Source organism: Schistocerca piceifrons, chromosome 4 (assembly GCF_021461385.2).
Source record: "Schistocerca piceifrons isolate TAMUIC-IGC-003096 chromosome 4, iqSchPice1.1, whole genome shotgun sequence".
Taxonomy (NCBI): Eukaryota; Metazoa; Arthropoda; class Insecta; order Orthoptera; family Acrididae; genus Schistocerca; species Schistocerca piceifrons.
In genome coordinates this window covers 773,875,039-773,902,029 of record NC_060141.1, presented here as the reverse complement: position 1 = coordinate 773,902,029, position 26,991 = coordinate 773,875,039, and positions in this window count along the sequence as shown.

Genomic DNA, 26,991 nt, shown 5'->3' with positions numbered 1-26,991 from the left:
ACAGCAGTCCACTTCTGCCTGGTCTCGAGTCGCAGCAGCAACTAAATCAGCGTCAGTAAGGTTCTCCACACATGCCCCATCAGCTGCCATCCGCTCATCTACGTCTCCTTCGCTAGCTTCTTCACATCCAGGGATTGTCTGTAGCATTTGTAATAGATTTTCCTCTTCATTTTCAACTAGGTTGTCCTGAAATTCGAGAGATGCCCACAGTTTTCTCCCGGTTTTCTCAGAGTATTTTCTGAAATATTTTTCCATGCCTCAGTGACGCAATAACCAACATCCTTCACATAGGTCTTTTCAATTTTGTCCACTAAATGAGTACTATCATCTTGGATCAGCATTCTTAAAAATCGTTTTCCTTAAATCAGTTTTAATGTTTGCAGCACGCCCTGGTCCATCGGCAGGCAATAACTTCGTCACAATTTCTCCATCACATAATTCCTCAGTGCTGCGGTGAGATGGCGCGTTATCAATCAAAAGGATTGCTCGGGGAGACAAATGATTTTCCTCAGAAAACGCCGGCCGAAGTGGCCGTGCGGTTAAAGGCGCTGCAGTCTGGAACCGCAAGACCGCTACGGTCGCAGGTTCGAATCCTGCCTCGGACATGGATGTTTGTCTTGTCCTTAGGTTAGTTAGGTTTAACTAGTTCTAAGTTCTAGGGGACTAATGACCTCAGCAGTTGAGTCCCATAGTGCTCAGAGCCATTTGAACCATTTTTTGAGCCTCAGAAAACCGTCGAAGAGACGGAACAAACAGGCTGTGAAACCATTCTTTGAACAGCTTGCCATCCATCCATGCTTTTTTCTGGTTGCGATATTAAACGGCCAGTTTTTAAAAGCTCTGGGCCTAGCGGATCTGCCGATCAGCATTAAAGGCAACGTTGCTGCGCGCTAAAAAAAAATGGTTCAAATGGCTCTGAGCACTATGGGACTCAACTGCTGTGGTCATAAGTCCCCTAGAACTTAGAACTATTTAAACCTAACTAACCTAAGGACAGCACACAACACCCAGCCATCACGAGGCAGAGAAAATCCCTGACCCCGCCGGGAATCGAACCCGGGAACCCGGGCGTGGGAAGCGAGAACGCTACCGCACGACCACGAGATGCGGGCTGTTCGCTAAAAAAGTCACACGATCTTTGCACATTTTAAAACCAGTAGCGTGGTCTTCTGCTTTTGATGCCAGGCCTTTTGTTGGCCACTCTCCTCAGCGCTATAAATTTGTTGAGGAGAATAATTTCCCTCTCTTATTTTTTCACTCACCCAAGTATTCCTTCGCTGCATCACGGTGAGAAGAAAGCTTCCCTCCAGCAGCTGTTAGCTGACGGATTCCATGACGTTTTTTACATCTGTCCAACCAACCCGTACCCACACTAAAAGGCTCTTCACCATTCATTGCCTTGTTCTGGTAAAGAGCCTTCTCCTGAACCAGTGCTCCACTCAAAGGAGCAAAGGAGTTCCCCTTTGTCTTTCCCGCGTAAACCAAAGGAAAAGAGTTTCATCCACTTTATCGTATGGGGAATTTTTCGAAGTCTGCCGAATTTCGAGTGTTTTTCCCGAAGACGTGGCACAGGACTGTTCAAGCTTCACTCGGTTCTTCTTACAAGTGGTTGCTTTACCAACACCCAGTTCCGTTTCCAGTTTAGATACATTCTCACCATGGTCTGTCCGTTTCAAAGCATTCTGTTTTTGTTTGATAGTTAATGTATGTTTCCGTTTACTCATGACGAAAATACGTATACCACCTGTTACAACTGTTACACGTGCCAGCGGTCGATAATTAATCAAGCGCTTTGCGAGCAAACTGGCAGTGCACTGACCGCAGACACTACAAAGGTCTCAACAATGCACAACAACAAGGGCAGGGAGTGAGAGTGAGCCATTGTTCCCACACTTGTTCCCATTTGTTACCATGGTGAACCTACTTATCTGCATGGTATACTTCATTCTAGAAACTCGCCACCGTAATTCCGTCTAATCCGAACAAATCGGTAATCCGAACAAGGTCCAGTCCCAATAAGTTCGGATTATCGGGACTCTACTGTAGTTGGAAGTCAGACCAGAGTTCAGTGCCGTTTTCAAATCGTTGTCTAACTAGCCACTCTTTCAAACGCAACGAAAGGAAATAGTCGCTCTGTGCAAGGCCGGTACTGTGCGGCAGGTGCTCAAAAAGTCCCAACGAGAATCTTGAATCTTCTCCATGGTTTTGGTAGCGCTGTGAGGGCGTGTGTTGTCGTGAAGAAGCACTATGCAGGACTTCAGTTTCCAGCTTCGTCGATTTTGGATCGCACGTCTCAGTTTAGTTAGCGTTTCGCCGTATACACCATCATCTGTCATTGTTGACCCACGGTCCATAAAATCAATCCGAAGCACGCACCTTACGTCACAAAAAACAGTAGCCATCTTTTTCGATTCGAGAAAGGAGTATTATTAACCTTTTTTCGTTTGGGCAAACATGATGCACCATATGCGCGTCTCGTCGCCCGTAACGATGTGGACAACAAATCACCCCGATGTTGTCTCTAGCGTCCCGAAAACTGTCGTGCACTACGCTTTCTTTACTCTTTGTGCTGATCAGTGAGCATTTTTGAAACAAACTGGCACGCAGTTTGTGATATCCGGGATGTTCAGATACAATACTGTTAAGTGAGGTTTGAGCTACATTTTGGAACGAATTAGTCAGACCACTAATCCTCAATCGCCGATCACTTTGAAATTTTTCGTTCACTTGATCAACGATGTTGTCGGTCCGAATACTGGGCCTGCAACTCTGGTTTTCTCTGTGAACAGTTTTGCGGTCATTTTGAAGTTCTCGACAATATTTTCTACCTTATTTGTCACTCATTATCTTCGGTCCATACGGTAAGTCAATACTCACGGGCCGGCCGTAGTGGCTGAGCGGTTCTAGGCGGTTCAGTTTGGAACCGCACTACCGCTATAGTCGCGGGTTCGAATCGTGCCTAGGGCATGCATGTGTGTGATGTCCTTAGGTTAGTTAGGTTTAAGTGGTTCTAAGTTCTAGGGGACTGATGACCTAAGCTGTTAAGTGCATAGTGCTCAGTGCCATTTGAACCATACTCACGACAGATTTGAGCAGCTGAAGAACCTTTTGCCAACAAAAATCCAATCACATTGCAAACTTCACAAGTGGTGGGGTCCAACCAATGTCTCGGTCGTTGTGATCCGCTCTCAACAATCGGCAAACGATTACTGAATCAAATCAAAACTGAAGTCGTTTCCTAATGAGTCGGTAGACAGTGCTGCAAGGGTGAAATTTTATTTGGGCCTACTATCTGTTAAATATTGGTCACCGAAATTTAGTTTGTAAATACGCATCCTACGTTTCCAAATTATCCGTGTACGGCACGGAAAAGGTTTGGAAATTCAATGAACACGAGCAAGACAGACTGAAAATTTCAGTTTGCTGCAGACCAAAAGAAACTCCACAAATAGGAAAAAAATTAATTTCTGCCATCATAAGCACGTCACCAAACTCCACGAACAAGCACACCGGGAATCAGTACTGGAATATAAAACAGAATCCGCGCACCCGCGCAATGTGCTGCGTCGCGAACTCTCTCCCCTCGCGTGCCGCCCTTCTAGAGTGCTGACGTTACATACGCAGCGACTCATCGGACAACAGATACCTGGATCACAGCTGCTGTTGTCGGCTTATGGGGTCGATGTCTGCTAGCTGAAGCTGCAATTAAATGCAGCCCCTCGCACCTCAGGCTCTCGAAATGCAACAATACATTACGCTGTGCGAGCCACCGCTCCATCGCGTAAATACTCTACGGCCACTCGCACCTGCCACATCACTTAACAAGTGCCGCAATCACCGGGCCCACTCTTTCAGTCACTACGCTTCAACATAGTTGTCTAACCAAGAGGCTACCTACACTACTGGCCATTAAAATTGCTACACCACGAAGATGAAGTACTGCAGACGCGAAATTTAACCGACAGGAAGAAGGCGCTGTGATATGCGAATGATTAGCTTTTCAGAGCATTCACACAAGTTTGGCGCCGGTGGCGACACCTACAACGGGCTGACATGAAGAAAGCTTCCAACCAATTTCTCAAACAAAAACAGCAGTTGACCGGCGGTGCCTGGTAAAACGTTGTTGCGATGCCTCGTGTGAGGAGGAGAAATGCGTACCATCACGTTTCCGAATTTGATACAGGTCGGATTGTAGCCTATCGCGATACCGGTTGATCGTATCGCGACATTGCTGCTCGCGTTGGTCGAGATCTAATGACTGTTAGCAGAATATGGGATCGGTGGGCTCAGGAGGGTAATACGGAACGCCGTGCTGTATCCCAACGGCCTCGTATCACAAGCAGTCGAGATGACAGGCATCTTATCCTCATGGCTGTAATGGATCGTGCACCCACGTCTCGATCCCTGAGTCAACAGACGGGGATGTTTGCAAGACAACAACCATTTGCACGAACAGTTCGACGACGTTTGCAGCAGCATGGACTAAGAGAACATGCCTGCGGTTACCCTTGACGTTGCATCACAGACAGGAGCGCCTGCGATGGAGTACTCAACGTCGAACCAGGGTCTCCGAAGGGCAAAACGTCATTTTTTCGGATGAATCCAGGTTCTGTTTACAGCATCCTGATTGTCACATCCGTGGTTGGCGACATCGCGCTGAACGCTCATTGGAAGCGTGTATGCGTCATCGCCATACTCATGTATCACCCGGCGTGATGGTATGGGGTGCCATTGGTTACACGTCTCCGTCACCTCTTGTTCGCATTGACGGCACTTTAAACAGTGGACATTATATTTCAGATGTGTTACGACCCGTGGCTCTATCCTTCATTCGATCCCTGCGAAACCCTACATTTCGGCAGGGTAATGCACGACCGCATGTTGCAGGTCCTGTACGGGTCTTTCTGGATACAGAAAATGTTAGACTGCTGCCCTGGCCAGCACCTTCTCAAGATCTCTCACCAATTGAAAACGTTTGGTCAATGGTCGCCGAGCATCTGGCTTGTCACAAGACGCCAGTCACTACTCTTAATGAACTGTGGTATCGTGTTGAAGCCTCATGGGCAGCTGTACCTGTACACGCCATCCAAGCTCTGTTTGACTCAATGCCCAGGCGTATCAAGGCCGTTATTACGGCCAGAGGTGGTTGTTCTGGGTACCGGTTTCTCAGGAGCTATGCACCCAAACTGCGTGAAAATGTAATCACATGTCAGTTCTAGTATTATATATTTGTCCAATGAATACCCGTTTATCATCTGCATTTCTTCTTGGCGTAGCAATTTTAATGGCCAGTAGTGTATATGTATAGGTGCAAGGGAACCTTAATTTACGCATTACTTCGGTGAACACTCACTATACTTCTTTAGTATTCTTTAATAACACAGCCTAGATAAACACATAGCATTTTCCTAAAGAGAAGTACATCTAGTTAGATACTACGCCTTACAGACTGACCCTGATAATTCCAGAGTCGTATTATAATTAAGTTTTACATTTTATGACTGCTACTTTCTTGTTTCTTTGCCACAATGATGAAAGGACTGCATACTGACTCCGAACCCTCCCTATTACACCTCTATTTAGCATTTTTGCAATTAGTTTCTACTGCTTCTTTTCTGGCCAGTGGAATTGGATAAGACGATACGACGAGCCTTTTGTTGTTCCCGGGTTTTTTTTCCAAAAACGTCTCCAAATATTTCAGTTAATAGGAATGGCTGTCCAGTTGTTACACTTTCTGTATTTGAGATTGGATTTATTTTGCTGTTAATTTCTCCGCGTGTAAACTCATCTCCTCCTTCCTCGCTATTCGGAGATATATGACATCGGTTTTGTTTTTCCGTGTCGTCAAACTTCTGACCAGTTTTATGCGGCCTTCCACGAATCTCTCTCCTGTGCCAACCTCTTCGTCTAAGCGAAGCACTTACAGCCTACATCCTCTATTATTTGCCTAATGTATGCGTGCCTCTGTCTTCCTCTACAGTTTTCCTCCTACAGCTCCCTCCTGTACCATGGAAGTTATTCCCTGTTGTCTTAAAAGATCTATTATTCTGTCCCTACTTCTTGTCAGTGTTTCCCACATACTTTTTCCTCTCTGATTCAGCGCAGAATCTCCTCAGTCCTTACCTTATCAGTCCATCTAATCTTCAACATTCGTCTGTAGCAACGCATCTCAAATGCTTCGATTCTCTTCTGTTCTGGTTTTCCCACAGTCCATGTTTCACTACCATACAATGCTGTGTTCCAAACGTACATTCTCAGAAATTTCCTCCTCTAATCAAGACCTGTGTTTGACATTAGTAAACTTCTCTTGGCCAGGAATGCCCTTTTGCCAATGCTAGTATGCTTTTTAGATTGCCTGTCCGTCATTGACTATTTTGCTGCCAGCGTATAAGAATTCCTTAGCTTCATATACCTCGTGACCCCTCTCTGTTGTACATTACCCTCTCTCCCTATAGATTATCCCAATTTTCCTCAGAATTTCGATCATCTTGCGGTATTTCACACTGTGGAACGCTTTCTAAGTCGACAAATCGCATGAACGTGTCTTGAGTTTTCTTTAGTCTTGCTTCCATTATCAATCGCAACGCCAGAATTGCCTCTCTGCTGCCTTTCCCTTTCCCGAGCCAGACTCTAAAACATTTCCAGTTTTCTTTTCCATTCTCCTGTACATCATTCTTGTCAGCAACTTGGATACATCAGCTGTAAAGCTGACTGTGCGAAAATTCTCGAACTTGTCAGCCCTTGCAGTTTTCGGAATTGCGTGGATCACATTATTCTGAAAGTCGAATGGTATATTGCCTGTCTCATACATTTTACGCACCAATGTAAACAGTCTTTTTGTTGCCAGTTCCTCCAATGATTTTAGAAATACATAAGTAATGTCATCTATGCCTTCTACCTTATTTCACCTTAAGTCTTCCAAAGCTCTTTAAATTCTAATTCTAATACTGGATCCACTATCTGTTCTAAGTCGACTCCTGTCTCTTCTTCTGTCACATCAGGCAAATCTTCCCCCTCATAGATGCTTTCAGTGTACTGCTTCCACCTATCCGCTCTCTCCTCTGCATTTAACAGTGGAATTCCCGTTGTACCCTTAGTGTTACCACTCTTGCTTTTAATTTCACGGAAGGCTGATTTGACTTTTCTCAATAGTGAGTCAGTCCTTCTGACAATCATTTCTTTTTCGATTTTTTCACATTTTTCATGCAACCATTTCGTCTTAGCTTCTCTACAGTTCCTATTTATTTCCTTCCTCAGCGACGTGTATTTCAGTATTCATGTTTTTCCGTGAGCATTTTTGGGCTTTCTCCTTTCATCGATCAACTGAAGTATTTCTTTTGTTACCGATGGTTTCTTTCCAGTTACCTTCTTTGCACCTATGTTTTTTTCTTTCCACCATCTACGATTGTCCTTTTCAGAGATGTCGATTCCTCTTCTACTGTTATCCCTCCAGAGCTGTTCCTTATTCCAGTATCCATAGAATAAGGGAACTTCAAGAGTATTTCTCCATTCCTTAGTACTTCCGTATTCCTCTTCTTTGCGTATCTCTCTATCAGCACCACAATTTGGTCTGAGTCTGTATCTGCTCCTGGGTAGCCGGATGGTGTGGCGGTGTGGTTCTAGGCGCTTCAGTCTGGAACCGCGTGACCGCTACTGTCGCAGGTTCGAATCCTGCCTCGGGCATGGCTGTGTGTGATGTACTTAGGTTAGTTAGGTATAGGTAGTTCTAAGTTCTAGGGGACTGATGACCACAGACGTTAAGTCCCATAGAGCTCAGAGCCATTTGAACCATTTTGCTCCTGGGTACGCCTGATTTCGGAATCTCTGTCTGACTATGATGTAATCTAACTGAAATATTCCCGTACCTCCTCCTGTTGTAATTATTGAACAGAATACTCGCTATTAGTAGCTGAAATTTGTTGCAGAACTCTGTTACTCTTTCTCCTCCCTCATTCCTAGTACCAAGCCCATATTCTCCCGTAAACTTTTCTTCTACTCGTACCCATACAACCGCATTCCTGTCCTCGACGACTATTACTTTTTCATTTCCCTTTACGTATTGAGTTACCCGTTCAATATCCTCATACACGTTCTGTATCTCTTCATCTTCAGCTTGCGACTTCTGCATATATACCTCAACTATCGTTGTCGTTGTTGGTTTGCTGTTGGTTCTGATGAGAATAACCCTATCACTGTACTGTCTACAGTAACACACTCTCTGTCGTCTTCCCATCCGCAACGAATCATACTTCTACCAATTCGGTTACGATTTATTAAATATTCGTCTTCTATCTCCTCTTCACAGGCTACCAGTCGCAATATGCGGGAAAAACTTTGTATTCTATGTATTATCGTTACTTACTGAAGTTTTCTTTTCTTCTCCTTTACTCCGCCGTAAAACTTCATTTCATTCTACCACAATCTACCTCTGCATTGCGCTCCGTCAACCTGTCGGAGCCTGTAATGACTTCCTCTCACAAATATGCACGACTACAGCGTTTCTTTCGATACGATTCTCCCTATATTTCAAATTTAAACATTAACTGACAGGTAACTGTTTTCCCATATCCACTCATAGATCCTTTCCTTTTAAATCCACTGACAGACAACCTCGGTGTTTCATCTCCTGGTTTCAGTAATTCATTATACATGTTTACCGTCACGCTCAGTTGGTTTTGCAAATCGACTAGCGATTTAGTCTCACATGCACATATTTTAGCTTCAATTATCGGTGATTATGGCCTTATATATCAACCTCTTCTAAGATGTCTCCTCGTTCGCCTTTTAATTTTTCTGTTTTAGCACGTAATGTTTGCCACTTCTTCCCTAGTTGTTCGAGGGCCCTCCCAATGCGTTGCAGGTCGGGCCAATCTTTCAACCCTCATATGTTTCCCACGTTTTCATTCCCTGCCGTTTCTGCCCAACTTCTCAGCCTCCATTCTTCGTATCTCTGCTCGAGACGGCCGCGCTCTTTTTGCTCTCGTCCGCCTGTTTCGTGTACTTGGTTTCTTCTTTCCGGTGGCCTTTTCATACGCTTTTTCTGCAAGATCATCACTCTTCGTTATGTCACCGTTTCTAGACCTTACTCCTCTAGGTAATAAAGTATTTAATGTTCAATCGGAGTGCATACTTCTAGTTCAATCGGTAACCTTTTGCTTGTTCTTTTTCCACCGTTTTCACATTGCCACATGCAATATTCACATGTTATACCCGTATCTGATGTTCCAAATGAAGACACAGCACATTATTTCTTTGTTTTTTTTTTTTCACAAGTTTCATCTTGGACAATCAAAATCTATTGATGACACTCATCACGAAGCATGTTTGAGCCTTAACTTTGGTAATCCGCCACTCACAATCTTCTCTTTGCGCCACATCCGAACTTTGCATCCACATCTTCTATTCATAGTAAAGACGCAACATATTTTTATTCCGTTTCCTCACAAGTTTTCTGTTAGAAACCTAGTGGTTGATTATTTCTTCCGTCAGTCTTGACTTCCGTAGCTTGTGTGACTGCATACATAACAAATGGAGATGTCCTACTTAAATTTGAATTGGAATTAACTGTGTAATAACATTGCAGCATATGTGTCCTCAGAGTCTTTCGCGGTGGCAAGCGTGAATAAAATCTTCTCGGTTTTCAGGTCGTGTCAATTCGAATAAAATTCTGAGGCTGTCTGACGACGATAGTGCCGACAGCCTTCGAAAGGTCGAGAATTTTTCTCGAATTGACGCGACTTGAAAACCGAGAAGATTTTATTCACTGCATCATAGACTAATAAGTGATTAACACTGCGTGTGAAAGAAAGTAGTATTTAGGAAGCATCGTAGTATAATTAGAATTGCAAAAATGTATCAATGTGACGATCGATGAAATAAAAAAAAGGATGAATCAGAGGAGAGTTGTTAAAAGAGTTGGCAGTTAGTTGGCTAATCTACTGCCTTTACTATCTGTCCTACATCTTTCTTGAATTCGTACTTTTCGTTATTAATCTGGATCCTGGTTTCTTCTTGACTTATTTCTTGCAATACTGTTTGGGATTGTCGCTTAGGATTTTCCTTGATTTTCATGTTTCCCTCTTTAAACATTTTCTCATCCATTCTTTCCTCACATATTGTAAACATTTTCTTGATATTCTCGTAATGCTTCTCCAACTTTTTTATTAGTTTTATGAATTGTTGATTATCCGGTTTACTTCTATTGGCGGTTAAACTTACTATCTTCCATTTGTACCCTTCGCATTCTCCCAACAAATCAGTAATTGTTCGAGGTCGATGCCGTTTCCAACCCTATGTTTTGGCGTTTCTACGAGCGTGTCATACTCACTATCTTTGCTGGTTAATGCTGTTTTGCACGTTTCTGTTTCGCCCCTTTGTCGCTAGATGTGTGGCTAAGTTTTGAGTAGTTCTCTGTGCTATTCTATTCTCACAGGAGAATTCAGTCTGCAAGTTGTTCTTCCTCCTCTACATTCGATTGATAATCATCCTCCTCTGATACACTGTTTTCTTTCGATCTCATCGGTCGTCACATTGGATACAATTTTTTCAATTTTGATTTCACCTTGATGCTTCCTAAATACTACTTTCTGTCACACGCAGTTTTAATCACTTCCTAGTCAAGGCTGCAGTGAATAAAATCTTCTCGGTTCTCAAGTCGCGTCAATTCGAGTAAAATTCTCGACCTTTCGATAGCTGCCTCCGCCGTCGTCGCCCGACAGGCCGAGGATTTTATTCGAATTGACACGACTTTAAAACCGAGAAGATTTTATTGACACATGCCACCGCGAAAGATTCTTAGGACATATATGCTGCAATGTTATTACACAGTTTATTCTAATACAAATTTAAGTGTGACATCCCCACTTGTTCTGTGTTCTGAGCAGTATGCTTTGCTCGTTCCGTCTTTCTCTTGTAACTCCTCATGGCAAACCTTCAATGAAATGTATCATGAAGTAGTTTAAAAAAGTCAGCAGATACCTATGTGAAAAAAAGGTGAGGGGTCAGTTGGCCACGTGGTCTATGCCAACATGCCCCTAAGCCAAGATGCCAGACTCGTGCGAACATTATCGACAAAAGAAGCCTATTCGCCACGGTAGAAGAATTCAAAATCCCTGTACGGAGCTTAGCTAAGTATTTCCAAAAAACTAGAGAATGTGATGCTGCCACTGATAAAGTCACTGATGTTCTAAGTGGATATAAAAGTCGTATGATGGTATGTATCAGCCAAGTGACATAACATTTTAAAAAATATACAGTTATGCAAGCTTTTCCCTGTGGGCCTATTGAACTTCAAGGCCATATATCTTGCTATTTCACGTGCCTATTATAATAACGGGTTCGCAACTCATGACATACTTTGTACTTTATGTTACAGGTTCTCTCTGTTGGAGTATCTGCCAAGTGAATACCTTAAGAAGGCCTGAGATATTTATTTCGGATTAAGACCAAAAGAAGGTTAGAAAACCACCAATAATGAAGTTAACGTACCACTTCCTTGGAAGGAAAAAAAAATAGCGGGACCTGACTGGTACACGTATTTGGTGTCTTAGTTACTAACTTGTGTTTATTCCTCAGAACCTATTAACCATGCCAACTTACCCCAGCACGTGTGCCAGCTTGCCCTACAAGTGGGGTAAATTGACATAGACGTAACGGTTTAGTAAAAAATTTTTTGTGAATTCAGCATGCAATTCGGAGAGATACTTTCGTCATTAATTAGTAGCCAAATCTGTAGCGTCGATCGTATAAGCACTAAGTACTGCAGGCAAAAATAGATAAATTGTAAAGTAAAAACTATGCCAACTAGCCCCAGTCGTCCCTCTGCTCATCTGTTTCGACGAACCCAACTCGTTCAACAACTCAACGTCTCGTAGTTTGACGAGTTTTCCACAAACTAATATTAGCTAAGTTCTTCTGCTGGAGACGGAAACCAAGTTCCACTAGAGTTTACTTTCAGTATGTCCTACCAAAGTTTGTTAGATAGATTACGACATCCAACCAATGAGACTGGACCGTTGGCAGAGCTGCAGATGCCAGGCGGTGTCCACCGAGGAAGCAGCTGGTCGGCAGCAGGCAGCATCGTCGTAGCGGAGAGCATGTCCAGGCTTGACGTGAACCTCCTCTGCACGGCAGTGCACGGCCATAATTACTGTTGCATGGCAGGATATCGCAGGAACTAGTTTTGGTCATGTGGGGCGCGACCTTGGCGGCGCTGAGGGGGCTGTCTGGTGGACCTGCTGCAAAACTATCTTCTGGTGCAGAGCAGTTGCGTAGCATGTAGATAACCCATAACGTTAGGTTGCCAGCCGTACATGTAGAACGTCGCCACATGTCATCCTTCCCCTTCCACCTCCCCCGCCCGCCTCCCCCCGCCCCCCAAACCTTGGGCTGTGGCATAGGGAGAGCGCAGTTCATGTCAACATCCTCGAGCAGTTCTGGGACTCGGTTGGTGGGCAGCAAGGGTGCTGGAGCGACATCCCCATCCATGGGCGTTGGTTCTGGGTATGCGGGCTGGACCACAGGATAAGTCACTGGTAGTGTGTGGGAAGACCGCAGGACACCCCATAGCGGCTGCACGTGGCCTCTGGAATCTGGAACAGAACAAGCAGGGGGGACAGCGTCTGCACAACGGCTTACAACGTGCTTGAGGTCGACCACACCGGTGGACAGGGTGACTACCGCTGTCGAGTTTTTGTGACCGTCATCAGGAGCCACTGGTGATGTCCCCACAAAAGAAATGGTGGCCTAAACAGGATCCCAAAATGCATACCATTTGTGAAGGTGTTTGCAGGTCCTGGGGGAGAGACCAGCAGATGGAAAGTTTGGACTGGTGAGGGTGCCTATATTATTTCTCAGTTGGGTCGGATCCATCCTGAAGTGTGGAACGTTAGGATGGAAGAAATAAGGCCTCAGCGAGAGGGTGATGTGGATGGAGCTTTGCTAATTGTATCTTAAATCTGAGAAACACACATACGAGCAGGTCTTTTGAGACCAGATTGAATGGAGCAGAATGAAATTACTGAATGCCATTCCGTTTACAAAAGGGGCGAAATTTGTTGGAGACACGTTGAGGCTTTTTATCCGTGACCAAAGTTTCCAGGAGCCCATCAATGGAAAAAATTGTGGTCAAGGTCCAAATGGTATGATTGGCCACAAGCTTGATGACGCTGTGGCAATTAGTGGCCAACCCATACTGGACAAGTTTCCTGATGACTGCATGACACATGTAGCAGGAGGCGGGAGACACCGTCTTCTGACTCGTCGTCCAAGTGAAGATACACCTCCGGGTTTGTGTTGAAATCTGTGTTCAGACCTACTGGTAAACGAGACAAAAGATAAGCATGGGCATGATGGGTGTTGGAGCAGTACTAGATTATATAGTTATATACTAAAAGAAACAACACCCAATGCTGGGGGGAAGGGATGTGGAACCCTTAAAGAGGGGCAACAGCGGCTTTTGATCTATGAGCAAGGTAAACGGTCTCTCATATATGTAATCGTGAAACTTTTTGAGGCTCCTCCTTCTCCATTTGGCTATAATAGCTTTGGGCGATGAGGAGGGGCTTCGAAAGGAAAGGAATGGACAATTCCATCCCATGAAGGACATAGGGTCAGTCCGCCCATATGTAACAATTGAACGCATCTGCAGAATGAGTTGGAGGGAAGGATCGTATGCTAGCAGGCAAGAGGGATGGAGGAGGGCCTGCTTCAGTTCCCCAAAAGCCTTGGCACATGCAGGAGTCCATTCCCACTTGACGATTACCGCAGGACGTTCTGGAGAGGTTCTGCTACGGCTGCTGTTCAGGGAATGAATTTTCGGTAGTAATTTAACTGCCCCAGTGCAGATTTGAGCTTGCTAACATCATTGGGCAGGGGCAACAGTTGGATCGCCTCCGATTGTCGTTGAATGGAACGAGTGACCACTGCACTGAGAATGTGCCACAAGTATTCGACTTGCTGCACAACAAACTACACTAGTTCTTATTGAAACAAAAGTTTGCATCCTGAAGCATGGGAAACAAGGCCACTAAATTCTTGGCAAGATCCATTTCATCGCTGCTGGCGACGATTATGTCATCTATGTAATTCACCTCACATGGAACTACATGAATCAGTGTTCCCACATAACGCTTGAAAATGCCCGTAGCTATTCCAAAGGGCGTTCTGATGACTATTTTCTATCAGGATTCCACATCCAAGGGGAGCTGGAGTTGGGCTTCCTTGAGATCATCTTGGCAAAAGTAGTACCACCAGCCAAGCAGACCTACGAGTCGACCATGGGCTGGGAGTTGATCGTGTTTGAGACATCCTCACAGATTCACAAGATAAGATTTGGCTTTTCGACCATGACGTCCAGCGTCGCCCATCGACTACTCCAAGACGGCGGCAATTACACCTTCTTCTTGCAAACGATGCAGTTAAAACCACAGATTGACACAGAGCTCAAGAGGCACATTATAAACTTGGAAGAATTTGGTGACAGCAGATGGGAGCAGGGAGATATGAGCTTCAAATCCTGAATCGGACGCGAGAACACCAAACAGGTAAATAAATCGTCCAGGTGACATGACACGCCGAGAGAATGTACGGCATGCATGGCGAATAGATTCAATTTGCAGTCCCAAGGGAGTACACCACTAGGATTGGTGCCTCAATGGAGTAGGCGCAGTACTGCATAGTAGCTGTGAACACATCTGGAAATCCATGGGGTGGAGGAGTGGGGCACGTATCTGCTGGTAGGAGCACCAGTCAAGGATAGTAGCCGAGGAATCCATGTCTATTTGCAGACAGAGAGGTACACTCGTAATGGACATAATGGGGAACACTGATTGCACATATATGACATCAAGAAGAGGCTCATCTCTGACCACTGTTTCACTGTATGGCGGATCAATGCAAGTAGTCCACTGATACTTTGTTGGACTGACAGACTTTTTCCCTGTGACCTGATTTAGCACATAACATACATTTCGCCCACAGATAGTGCCATTTACACTAAACACTGGCTACAGGACGGCAGTGGATGAGATTGGTGCTTGGACGCCTGGTCGTTTTGAGCCAGTTGGCAGTCTGGTCAGGCATGGGGTGGAGAACGATGGGTGATTCTAGCGGCAAATCCTGAGACTGGTAGGCCAGTAATGTGGCTTAATGCACCGATTGCTCAAAAACCCTGATGAGTGGCAAAAATACCTCTGAAGAGGGGTCCTTGAAACAACAATTCTGATGAGCTAGTCACCTGGGTCGCACATCAATATCGTGTCCAATATCGTGTCTGTCACTATGGCACCCGCATAAGACCTTGGGCAGGACAGATTCTGGCACGCAGAACAACAGTCTCGTGAGAAGTCCCGCAACCAGGCAACCCATTGCCTGTAGAATTTTCCAGCGAGTTTGAGGCAGCTTAAGAATTTATGGCTTGCCGTGTCGATGTAAGTAAGGGTGTGGGGCCCAGCCTCCGGTTCAGTTGTTGCACCAGCTCATAGATTTCAGGTTTAGCATAAGCTAACAAGAATGCACGTTGCTGTTCATTACCGGAGATGACGCGGACCAGTAAATGCCGTTGCAACCGCACGATGCATTTGGCCCACGGTTCGAGTTTGCAGTCGAACGACGGGAACGATGAAGCCGAAGTGCGGTAGTTCTCCACCGAGGGGTCAATTTGAGGGAGACAACTAAAGACATGTAGTGTCGCTGTGGGCAACGAGGTCAACCCGTACATCAGCGTTTGAGAAGCCTGCTGAATGTGTAGCATGGTGAACAGAGCCTGTGAAGTCATATTCAATGTCTCATCCACGGTATACAAATTGTAGTTTCCTGAGGAAAGTGTGATGTCACCGCCAGACACCACACTTGCTAGGTGGTAGCCTTTAAATCGGCCGCGGTCCGTTGGTATACGGCGGACACGCGTGTCGCCACTATCAGTGATTGCAGACCGAGCGCCGCCACCCGGCCGGTATAGTCTAGGGAGACTCCCTAGCACTCGCCCCAGTTGTACAGCCGACTTTGCTAGCGATGGTTCACTGACTACATACGCTCTCATTTGCAGAGACAACATTTTAGGACAGCCTTCAGCTACGACCTAGCAAGGCGCCATATTCAGTTACTATTCTGAACAGATAATATTGTGAATCATGTACCGTCAAGAGCGACGTTCATCATTAATGGATTAAAGTTATCAAACTAATTACGTCCACTTTCTGAATTCTAATTCCTTGTCATGTTCCAGACTCCACGCCAGCCTGCGTGAGCTAAAACGCGTGCATTTCGCCCTCCAGTTGCAACACGGTGTTGGATCTTCTGCCAACACAACAGAAAGCACTCATAAGTTTCCAACCAGGGCTATCGGCGCACACGTAGCTCGTAAATAAACCTAATCGACACTAAAGATTCCGCCGTACGCGGAACTAAAGTTACTAATTTTCAGCAATATAGTTTACTGGAAAAAGTAGTATTTCCTTCTGCTCCGACGAGCCAGGCGCAATCAACAATCAATAATGGCTGACGAGCTGAAGGCCTTTATTGAGTCGCTCAAAGTCTTTCCATAAACTAATACTAAGTTCCACTGCTGCCAACGGAAACCAAATTTCGCAGGAGTTTACTTTTAATATATTCACAGTGATATAGACCCCTGGAAAAATAGAATGCAGTCAATCTTCTACCAATGTTTGTCAACCAACCAGGTTCGACACCCAACCACAGAGACTGGACCGTCGTCGGAGCTGCAGACGCCATGCGATATCCGTGGAAGAGAAAGCGGCAGCAGGCAGCGGTGTTGTAGTGGAGTGTATGTCAGTCTGTAGCTCTGACTCGACGTGAATCTCCTCTGCACAGCGGTACGCTGGCCTAAATTCTGTAACGCTGTGGTATATCGCAGGAACTATTTTATATCGCGGATGCAAATAGGTCCCTCCCATATCATAGTCCATGATCCTTGGTGGCGCTGCTATAGCCGCCTAGTTGAACTGGTGCAAATGTGTTTTCTGGTGCAGAACAGTTGCGTGAACCGCCATGGGAACTATCTAAAATAAACTAATCTCTTTCAATACGACTGATATCACCACGGACACTTTCTAAAATCAAATAAACTTTTTCAGTACGATTAATGTGAATATTACGTTGTACACAACTTCTGTTTTGCTTGTTGATATTACGGTTGCTATGGGTTTATTTATCGATTGTCACTGCTCGTATTTAAGTTTACATATTGTCATTTTCTCATTTGGTTATCGTGAGTGGATCTGTGGTCGTGGGAAAGGAGTGCCAAGTAGAGAAATTAGAACATTTCCGATATATTCTTCTGTCTGATTTCAACACAGAGGTGACAGCAGCGTAGGCAGCCGGAAACATTTGCGCCGTGCTTAGGGACAATACCATTCGACAGAGTGTGGCAAGAAACCGGTTTTCACCTTTTAAGGAGGACCGTTTTGGCATTAGTGACTCACCACGTTCATAAATACTTTCGGGGTATGATGAAAGTCGTTTAAACGCAATAACTCGAGCACTGGCAAATGTGACGAACTATGATCATTCCTATATCGTGCGAAATTTGCATGCAGTGGGGAAGGTTGAGGAATTTGGTGTATGGGTACCACACGCTGTAAGCCAGAATCACAAAAGTCACCACCTCTGCTTGCTCGCCATCAACTGACTCGTGAACAACACCAACCATTCTTAGCCTGTATCGTTACTGGTGACGAGAATATATGTTTTTATGCTAACACAAGCGGAAACATGGAACTGGTGAACCCAAGCAAAGCAGCAGCTTCCCATATAAAGACTTGCGCGCATACACAGAAGATGAAGTTATTCATATGGTGGAACAGCGACGTTGCGGTGTACTACGAATTGCTTCTATGACGTGTAACCATCATTGCCGACATTTATTGACAATAACTGAGACTTCCTGCAGACGCAGTCGAAGAGCAACGACCAGGAGGACTGCGTGAATTGATGCTACTGCACGTTAACGCCCGCCAGCATTCTGCTAGGCTGGCAAAAAACGCCATACAGGAGTTAGGTTGGGAAGTCATTCCGCACCGACCTTGTTCTCTGATATTGCGCCGTCAAAAACTTTTTTCCGTTCACTATCGAACAACCTTCCAGGAACTTACTTTCTGGATGGAAATGCTCTCCGAACATTGACTCGACCGAGTCTTCGCCTCAAAACCACGTGATTTCTACAGTCGCCTAATCTAAAAGTTACCGAGCGTTGGCAGGCTGTTGCAAATGGTGAAGCAAAACATACTGACGACTTTATTTCTCTTTTGTACTTACTTGTCGTGTTCATTAAACTTACGAGTACGCGGTGTTAACTTACTCACCAACGCAATAATTTCATTTTGACACATACTACAAGTAGCTGACAAGTAAAATCGGGTACGATCAGAGAATAGCATACAGACATACACTATATGATCAAAAGTATCCAGACACCTCCCTGAAAATGGCTTACAAGTGCGTGGGGCCCTCCATCGGTAATGCTGGAATTCAGTATGGTCTTGGTCCATCCTTAGCCTTAATGTCAGCTTCCACTCTCGCAGGCATACGCTCAATAAGGTGCTGGAAGGTTTCTTGGGGAATGGCAGGCCATTCTTCACGGAATGCTGTGCTGAAGAGAGGTGTCGATGTCGGTCGGTGAGGCCTGCCATGAAATCGGAGTTCCAAAACATCCGAAAGGTGTTCTATAGGATTCAGGTCAGGACTCTGTGCAGGACAGTACATTACAGGGATGTTATTGTCATGTAACCACTCCGCCACAGGTCGTGCATTATGAACAGGTGCTCGATAGTGTTGAAAGATGCAACCGCCATCTCCTAATTGCTCTTCAACAGTAGGAACCAAGAAGGTGCTTAAAACATCAATGTAGGCCTATGTTGTGATAGAGCCACGCAAAATAACAAGGGGTGCAAGCCCCCTCCGTGAAAAACAGGACCACACCATAACACCATCACCTACGAATTTTGCTTTTGGCACTACACACTTTGGCAGATGACATTCACCGGGCATTCGCCATACCCACATCCTGTCATCGGATCGACACATTGTGTACCGTGATTCGTCACTCCACACAACGTTTTTCCACTGTTCAGTCGTCCAATGTTTACGATGCTTACAGCAAACGAGGCGTCGTTTAGCATTTACCGGCGTGAGGTGAGGCTTATGAAATCGAAGTTTTCTCACCTCCCCCCTAACTGGCATAGTACTTTCAGTGGATCCTGATGCAGTTTGGAATTCCTGTGTGATGGTCTGGATAGGTGTCAGCCTATTACACATTACGAGCCTCTTGAAATGTCGGCGTTCTCTGTCAGTCAACAGACGAGGTCGGTCTGTTCGCTTTTATGCTGTGCGTGTCCCTTCACGTTTCCACTTCACTATCACATCGGAAACAGAGGACCTAGGGATGTTTAAGAGTGTAGAAATCTCGCGTACAGACTTATGACACAAGTGACACCCAATCATCTGACCTTTGTTCGAAGTCCGTGAGTTCGGCGGAGCGCCCCATTCTGCTCTCTCACGATGTCTAATGACTACTGAGATCCCTGAAATGGAGTACTTGGCAGTATGTGGCAGTAAAATGCAGCTAATATGAAAAACCTATGTTGCTGGCGGTGTCCGGATACTTTTGATCACATAGTGTATACAGAACGAGCTCCCAAATATGCCTTAGATACTGTACTACATAGGCAACGCCGTGGCATTTAGCAGCCATGGCGGCCACTTGGAAAATCTATTAATGAACCACACTTTACTATCAGTGTAGCTGGCAGAATGTTATTATATCAACAAATCGTAAACTAAGAATGGCAGAACTATTTCAGCAGGTGTCAGTGTCCAATTGGATGCCATTCCGTTCATTAACCAGAGCGATCACAGGGATTTTCTCTGCCTCGTGATGGCTGGGTGTTGTGTGCTGTCCTTAGGTTAGTTAGGTTTAAGTAGTTCTAAGTTCTAGGGGACTGATGACCATAGATGTTAAGTCCCATAGTGCTCAGAGCCATTTAGCCAGAGCGAGCACCTTATCAACGGCCATCTACCGTTTGGAAGATGTCGCAATATTTTACCGACTAGTAGACCAGCACTCAACGGTAGTTCTGCTTTTCCGCTCTTTTAGATTATCATAGTAACTCCAGTTGGCCTGGAAAGTAGGCTTGCTTAACCCCAAATAAACAGGACAGAACTGCAATAAGTCAGCAAATATAATTGCGAGACACACTGTCCCCTCAATATTAACAATTTACGCTGGCAACCGATTGTCTGTGGCACCTATTATTTAAGATGTAAGCACAAGAAAGACAACAGTAACGGGCGAACCCCTTCAATTACTAGTATTTTATGATACTTCTGTCAATCGTGTCAACCACACCGACAGAAGAAATCTCACAACCCAAAAAAATGTGGAGTAATGAAATTACGAGAATAGATTAGTGTAGGTAGCATATTTAAGTGATTAACACTGCTAGAACACAGGTTAATAATGCAATCGGGAGCTAAGCAATTGCAGATGTGAAATTCTTTTACATTAGTAACCGGTGTAACGGCCAGAATGTTGAATGCAATGTTGCATGCATTGTGTTGTACAGGTGGCTGATGCCAGCTTGTAGGGTGGAATTCCATGCCAGTTGCATTTTTTCGGGCAACACGGCGACGGTTTACGTTGTTTGAGGATGATGCTGGAGTGTTCGTCGAATGACATCCCAATGTGTTCGATTGGAGACTATCTTGTGATCGAGCGGCCAAGACAACATGACGACATGTCGACATACTGCAGAGCATGGTGGGTTACAATAGCGGTATATGAGCGACCGTTATCCTGTTGGAAAGCACCCCCTTGAATGCGGTTTCTGAATGGCGTAACAACAGGTCGAATCGACAAAGTGACGTACAAATCTGTAATCAGGGTGCTTCAGATAACCACGAGTGCAGGTCCATTGTGTCTAGCACGCATAGAGGTTGCTTGCAAGCCCTCAACTGGCCACTTTCTAATCGACAGATGTGTACCACTGGCACCGAGGCAGAACCAGCTTTCAGCAGAAAACACAACAGACTTCCACTCTGCCCTCCAATGAGCTGTCGCTTGACACAAATGATGTCGCAATTTCCAGTGGTATGGGGTCAGTGGAACACACGTTACAGGACATCTGGCACGAGCTGTACTTGAAGTAACCGATTTGTGACAGTTTGTTGTGTCACTGTGATGCAAATTACAGCTCAGTATACTGTTGCAGATGGAGTACTTTGCACCAGAGTCATACGCCGAACACGACAGTGTTCCCTCTCGGTAATGCCACATGGCTGTCGGGAGCTCGGTTGTCTTCCGACCGTACAGTCCCGTGGCCACCGATGCCGACAATCACATACGGCGGCCATCTTTTTGCCAGGTCTTTCTGCAGAATCGCAGAAGGGACAGCCACCTCCTCGTGACCGTATTACACGACCTAGTTCAAGCTCAGCGAGGTGTTGATGATGGCGCCTCTCTCGACTTGTTGTCATTGTTGACTAACATCAACTCACAACGTCCAATCTCCAAGCACTACCGTTACAGCGAGTATTTACAGCAAACGTGATTTGTATCGTTACACCGGCGCTACTAGCGCCACTCTTACGCGACTGGGGCGAAATCGGGTTCAAAATGGTTCAAATGGCTCTGAGCACTATGGGACTTAACTTCTTTGGTCATCAGTCCCCTAGAACTTAGAACTACTCAAACCTAACTAACCTAAGGACGTCACACACATCCATGCCCGTGGCAGGATTCGAACCTGCGACCGTAGCGGTCGCGCGGCTCCAGACTGTAGCGCCTAGAACCACTCGGCCACTTCGGCTGGCCACGCGACTGGGGCGAAATCTGGTTCAAAATGGTTCAAATGACTCTGAGCACTATGGGACTTAACTGCTGAGATCATCAGTCCCCTAGAACTTGGAACTACTTGAACCTAACTAACCTAAGGACGTGACACACATCCATGCCCGAGGCAGGATTCGAAACTGCGACCGTAGCGGTCGCGCGGTTCCAGACTGTAGCGCCTAGAACCGCTCGGCCACTTCGGCCGGCTACGCGACTGGGGCGAAATCTGGTTCAAAATGGTTCAAATGGCTCTGAGCACTATGGGTCTTATCTGCTGAGGTCATCAGTCCCCTAGAACTTAGAACTACTCAAACCTAACTAACCTAAGGACATCACACACATCCATGCCCGAGGCAGGATTCGAACCTGCGACCGTAGTGGTCGCGCGGTTTCAGACTGTAGCACCTAGAACCGCTCGGCCACCCCTGCCGGCGCGAAATCTGGTCAATCGTCATCTTTCAGATATGGAAACTCGCCTACCAACTTTCGTTTCTGTCGCGCAGATCATTCTTGAAGTTGTGTTTTTTTCCCTCAGTGCATAATTCTCTTCACGAATCAAATACTCAGTACATAGAGAAACTTTATGTACATTAGCCATTTCTTCAACACCACTCATCTACCTCATGCATTTCGGAATTTAAAACAGAAAAATAGGGTGAGGACTACTGAAAAAAGATATGTAACTGATCTTGTACTGAATGTAAACTGCCATGCTTGTCTTTCAACTATGTAAAATACAGTTAGCTATTCTGCTTACATTAATACTGAACCAATCATCGGGATTCAGTGCTTCTAATATGTGATCACCCTGCCATCTGCGTGATTAACCTCTGAAGATACATCAGAATTGTCTCAAGTGCAAAGCCACGTTCCGAAATCACTTACCAATCATGTTGAGACTGCATAATAGGTCGGGAACGCCGTTCTGCCTTCGTTCTTAAGATCGTCACTGTTGGAAATGACACTTGCGCACACAATCACTCACTTCCCACTCGTACGCAGTATTCGTGTGTAAGAAATGTGGAATAAACCGTCGGTACTCCGATGCTGTTTCGAACACTGCTCCGAGTGTTCGAAAACCGATACTACTCCGAGAGTACTAAATTAAATCAGAAATGAACCATCTTTTGTTGGTGTATTCATTTAAGTGTCCTGCCTATACCTTAGCTCGCACCTCTGCACATAGGCATCTGCGCTCTTGAGTCACATTACATGCACTCGCTTCTGAAAATGAATGAATGTGTACGAACTGCCCCCTGTTACCTTCTTTAAATTACCATTAAAATAAATTTGCTTCGACACGAAGGATTAAAAAACACCCGTCATTTCCCTTCATTTATTATTTTTATCATACACTTACATATGTCTTTTAAGGCAAGTAAAAAGAAAAAATGAAGGAGACGACATTCGTACATTACTATGTAACGTAGGTGCTAAGTTACAACGGGCTGTGGCGTCTACACAGCCCCAAAGAGCAATAGATACGTGTCGTCTAGAAATTTTTCCAGTCTACATTCGCTAACAGCAATCATGGTTTTTTAATTGCAGTATGGGATATGGGTGAGAACCTAGATACTTTGGGTGCAACAAGATAACAAACGAACTTGATCCTTTGGAACTGCTAGAAATTTTTCTGTACTTCCTGAACTGTTTAGTACTCGTCATTATGCTAAAATTTAAAACATTTGTTTTTTACAGACTGATAAAAGCCTAAAACAATTCTAAATATGAATCTCTATTGTAAGAAACTGAAGTAAAAGTTATGCATGACAACCTACAAATGTGTAATACTAGAAGCTGTTTTCTTGCCTCTGAGTATAGATACAAGTAAATTTAGCTGCTAATATTTTCAGAGACCGTAGTTACAGTAGTAGAATGTTCAGATACCATTATTGTTCTTTTAAAATATTTTCTGTTGTTTGTTTTAAATTACTTTCTGTTGTAGACTATTCAGATCTAATTATTGTTTGTTTTAAATTTGGTTGGTTGGTTTAAAGGGTGGAGGGGGAGGTAATGGGACCAAACTGCTTTGTCATCGGTCCCGTTCAATTTGGTGTGAGTAAATGTAATAATTTAAGAATATTTCTTGCAGCTATCCGTGTTTTGTGTAGTTATGTTTCACTTACGTAAAAAGCTATTGACTCACAGTTCTTTTCTTCCCATAGCTGGCGAACATTGAGTTTACAGTACATCAGTTATGGCATATCACGATTTAGCTTTGTCAGTATCGTTGATTTTTGTTAATTACGTTGGAATTTTACGAAAAGATGTAGTATCAAGGAATTTTATACACTATGTAAGTAGGCTGTTTATGTTTTCTCATTGGCAACGTTACGTAGCGCTCTGTATGAAAATCACTGGCTGTGCTGTGTGCAGTCTGCGGCTAGTTTGCATTGTTGTCTGCAATTGTAGTGTTGGGCAGTTGGCTGTTAACAGCGCATAGCGTTGCGGAGTTGGAGGTGAGCCGCCAGCAGTGGTGGACGTGGGGAGAGAGATGGCGGAGTTTTGAAATTTGTAAGACTGGATGTCATGAACTGCTATATACATTATGACCTTTGAACACTATTAAGGTCAATAGACTGTTTGTTCTCTATCAAAATCTTTCATTTACTAACTATGCCTATCAGTAGTTAGTGCCTTCAGTAGTTTGAATCTTTCATTTAGCTGGCAGTAGTGGCGCTCGCTGTATTGCAGTAGTTCGAGTAACGAAGATTTTTGAAAGGTAAGTGATTTGTGAAACGTATAGGTTAATGTTAGTCAGGGCCATTCTTTTGTAGGAATTTTTTAAAGTCAGATTGCGTTGCGCTAAAAAAATATTGTGTGTCAGTTTAAGCACAGTCTTGTATAATTTTTGTATGGGGACGTTTCAAATAGAGTGGAAGGTTAACTTTTCCCGAAAGCTCTCATAACGCTAAAACTAGAATCGATTGTACAATGAAGAATGATAGATAAAATCGGTTTCTGGAAGAATTGCGGTGCATTATTGTCTCCACATGAGTATAAACGGATAAAATCATCTTGAATAACATCCATACGCAGGCATGAGATGTGCCGTTTGTGAAAGAACACGTAGCATTTGGAATGCAGCGAAAAATTCAACGCTAGTTCCGTCGAAGCCGAATAAATTGCCTTTATCGCAGCCAGGCTGGCAATGGAGCCGATATATTCGCAACGGCATTCGAACGATAACTCATTCATGCAGTTTTGCAGTAAATGGGAGAAAAGAATAAAAGTGACCACAATGCCGCTGGGTACGGAGTAAAATTTACGACTGTGTATGTGAGAGAGCCGGCAAAGATCAGAAATTTGGGTTTTGCCTGAAGGTAATAATAAAAACGAAGTCGCCCTTTATTCATGTGTAATGCTGTATGCAGGTGGAAATGAAATTGAATTCCACTACGTAATGCCGAATCACCCTGGATGAGCATTATGGCTTACTTTCAAAGGTGCATGCATCGTTAGCATATTTCTGACATTCTACAACTCGTGTTAGATATGTTATTTACAAAGAGTTAAGCTTTCATATAGGGATTTAAATATCTACAGCTAAGTTCGTATAACATTTTAAATATTCATGTATTAAATTATTAATCCTCCAGAATAAAATTCCCTTTCTTTTGTTTCCCAAAAATCGTGACTATTTGTTAACGCATCAGTCTAGAAGACAACGAATTAACTCCAAATTACCACTCTACACTCCTCAAATGAAAGTACACTGCGGTGAAAGCTTGGACTAATTTTGTAAGAGAAATAAATAGGGAACGTTCAATTACGAATTAACGTAACGATTCTCACGACCTGTGGCAGACATGCCTGACAATGATAAATCATTAATTCCATAACTGTTGTGTAAACGATCTAACGATCCCAACGAACGTAATTTGAGATCTTACACAAACAGGGAGCTATTATGATACGACAATGGTTAATTCAGTCTTACCGTTGGGTCACAGGGATCTGATGCTTCGTCTCCTGTGCTAACTTCTTCATTTCACAAGTGGACCACATGGTAGAAAGATTTCTGTAAGTTTTTAGATTTTTGGTGCGTAAAGATCAGAACTTAAATATATACATCATGCCATCCATTAAGATACATAATGGCATTTTTAAAACAATGATACAAAGGATATTGAAATAACCTCTTCAACCTGATGCAATCCAGAAGGTAACTGATATATTAAAACAGATAGCAGTTGCTAACAATTATAATTCCCATCAAGTTGATCTGTTATATAAAAAATTACAAGAAGAAATGATGCTGTTATAAATTCCAGGAAGAAATTTACAAAAATGACATACATGGGACCAATTTCAGATAAAATAAATAAATTATCTAAGAATACAAGCGTGAAAATAGCATTTAAAACGAATAACCCACCACAGATGAAACTGAGACACACAAAAGGGAAACCAAATATATATCAAAAGTCAGGCGTTTACAAAATACTATGTAATGACAGTGAGATACAATATATTGGCCAAACTGGCCGTAACTTTCTAACACGTTTTAAAGAACATACTACTGGTACTGCACGTACGAAATCAATATTTCGTCAGCATCTTGATGGATGCAGTCATTCCGAGGGTTGCATTTGTAACAATTTGAAAATATTACATACTATGCCAAAAGAAACTGCTATTAAATACCGTAGAAGGAATTGAAATCTTTTCACTTCACCTAAGTAATCCGTTATCTGTTTTAAACGAACAACTTCAATTCAAAGACAAACATTTCTTTGAGCTTTCGATGACCTGCTTTAGAATGTTCACTCTTCTGTCCTCCGATATTAAAATTATTGACACTTTTAGAAAATATTTTATCTTTACTTTGTAATTTTATTTCACCAAACATTATTTTATGACTGACTATCTGTTTTAGAATGTTTGCTTATATGGTTTTAGACTGCATATTACTAACTCACATTCCTTTATTTTTGATGCTACGGCTCATAGTATTATAATTTTAAATTCCTTCCATTTTCACTATTTTTATTTGTTGATAAGACTGGCACAAGTAATTTAAAGAAAAATGGACTCTACATACGAACTTCATAGACAATATTTCATAAATATGCACAACTACTTCGTATCGTATCTGTGCAGCATATAGTACACATCTCAGCTAAAGATTATTGCAGCCTACTCAT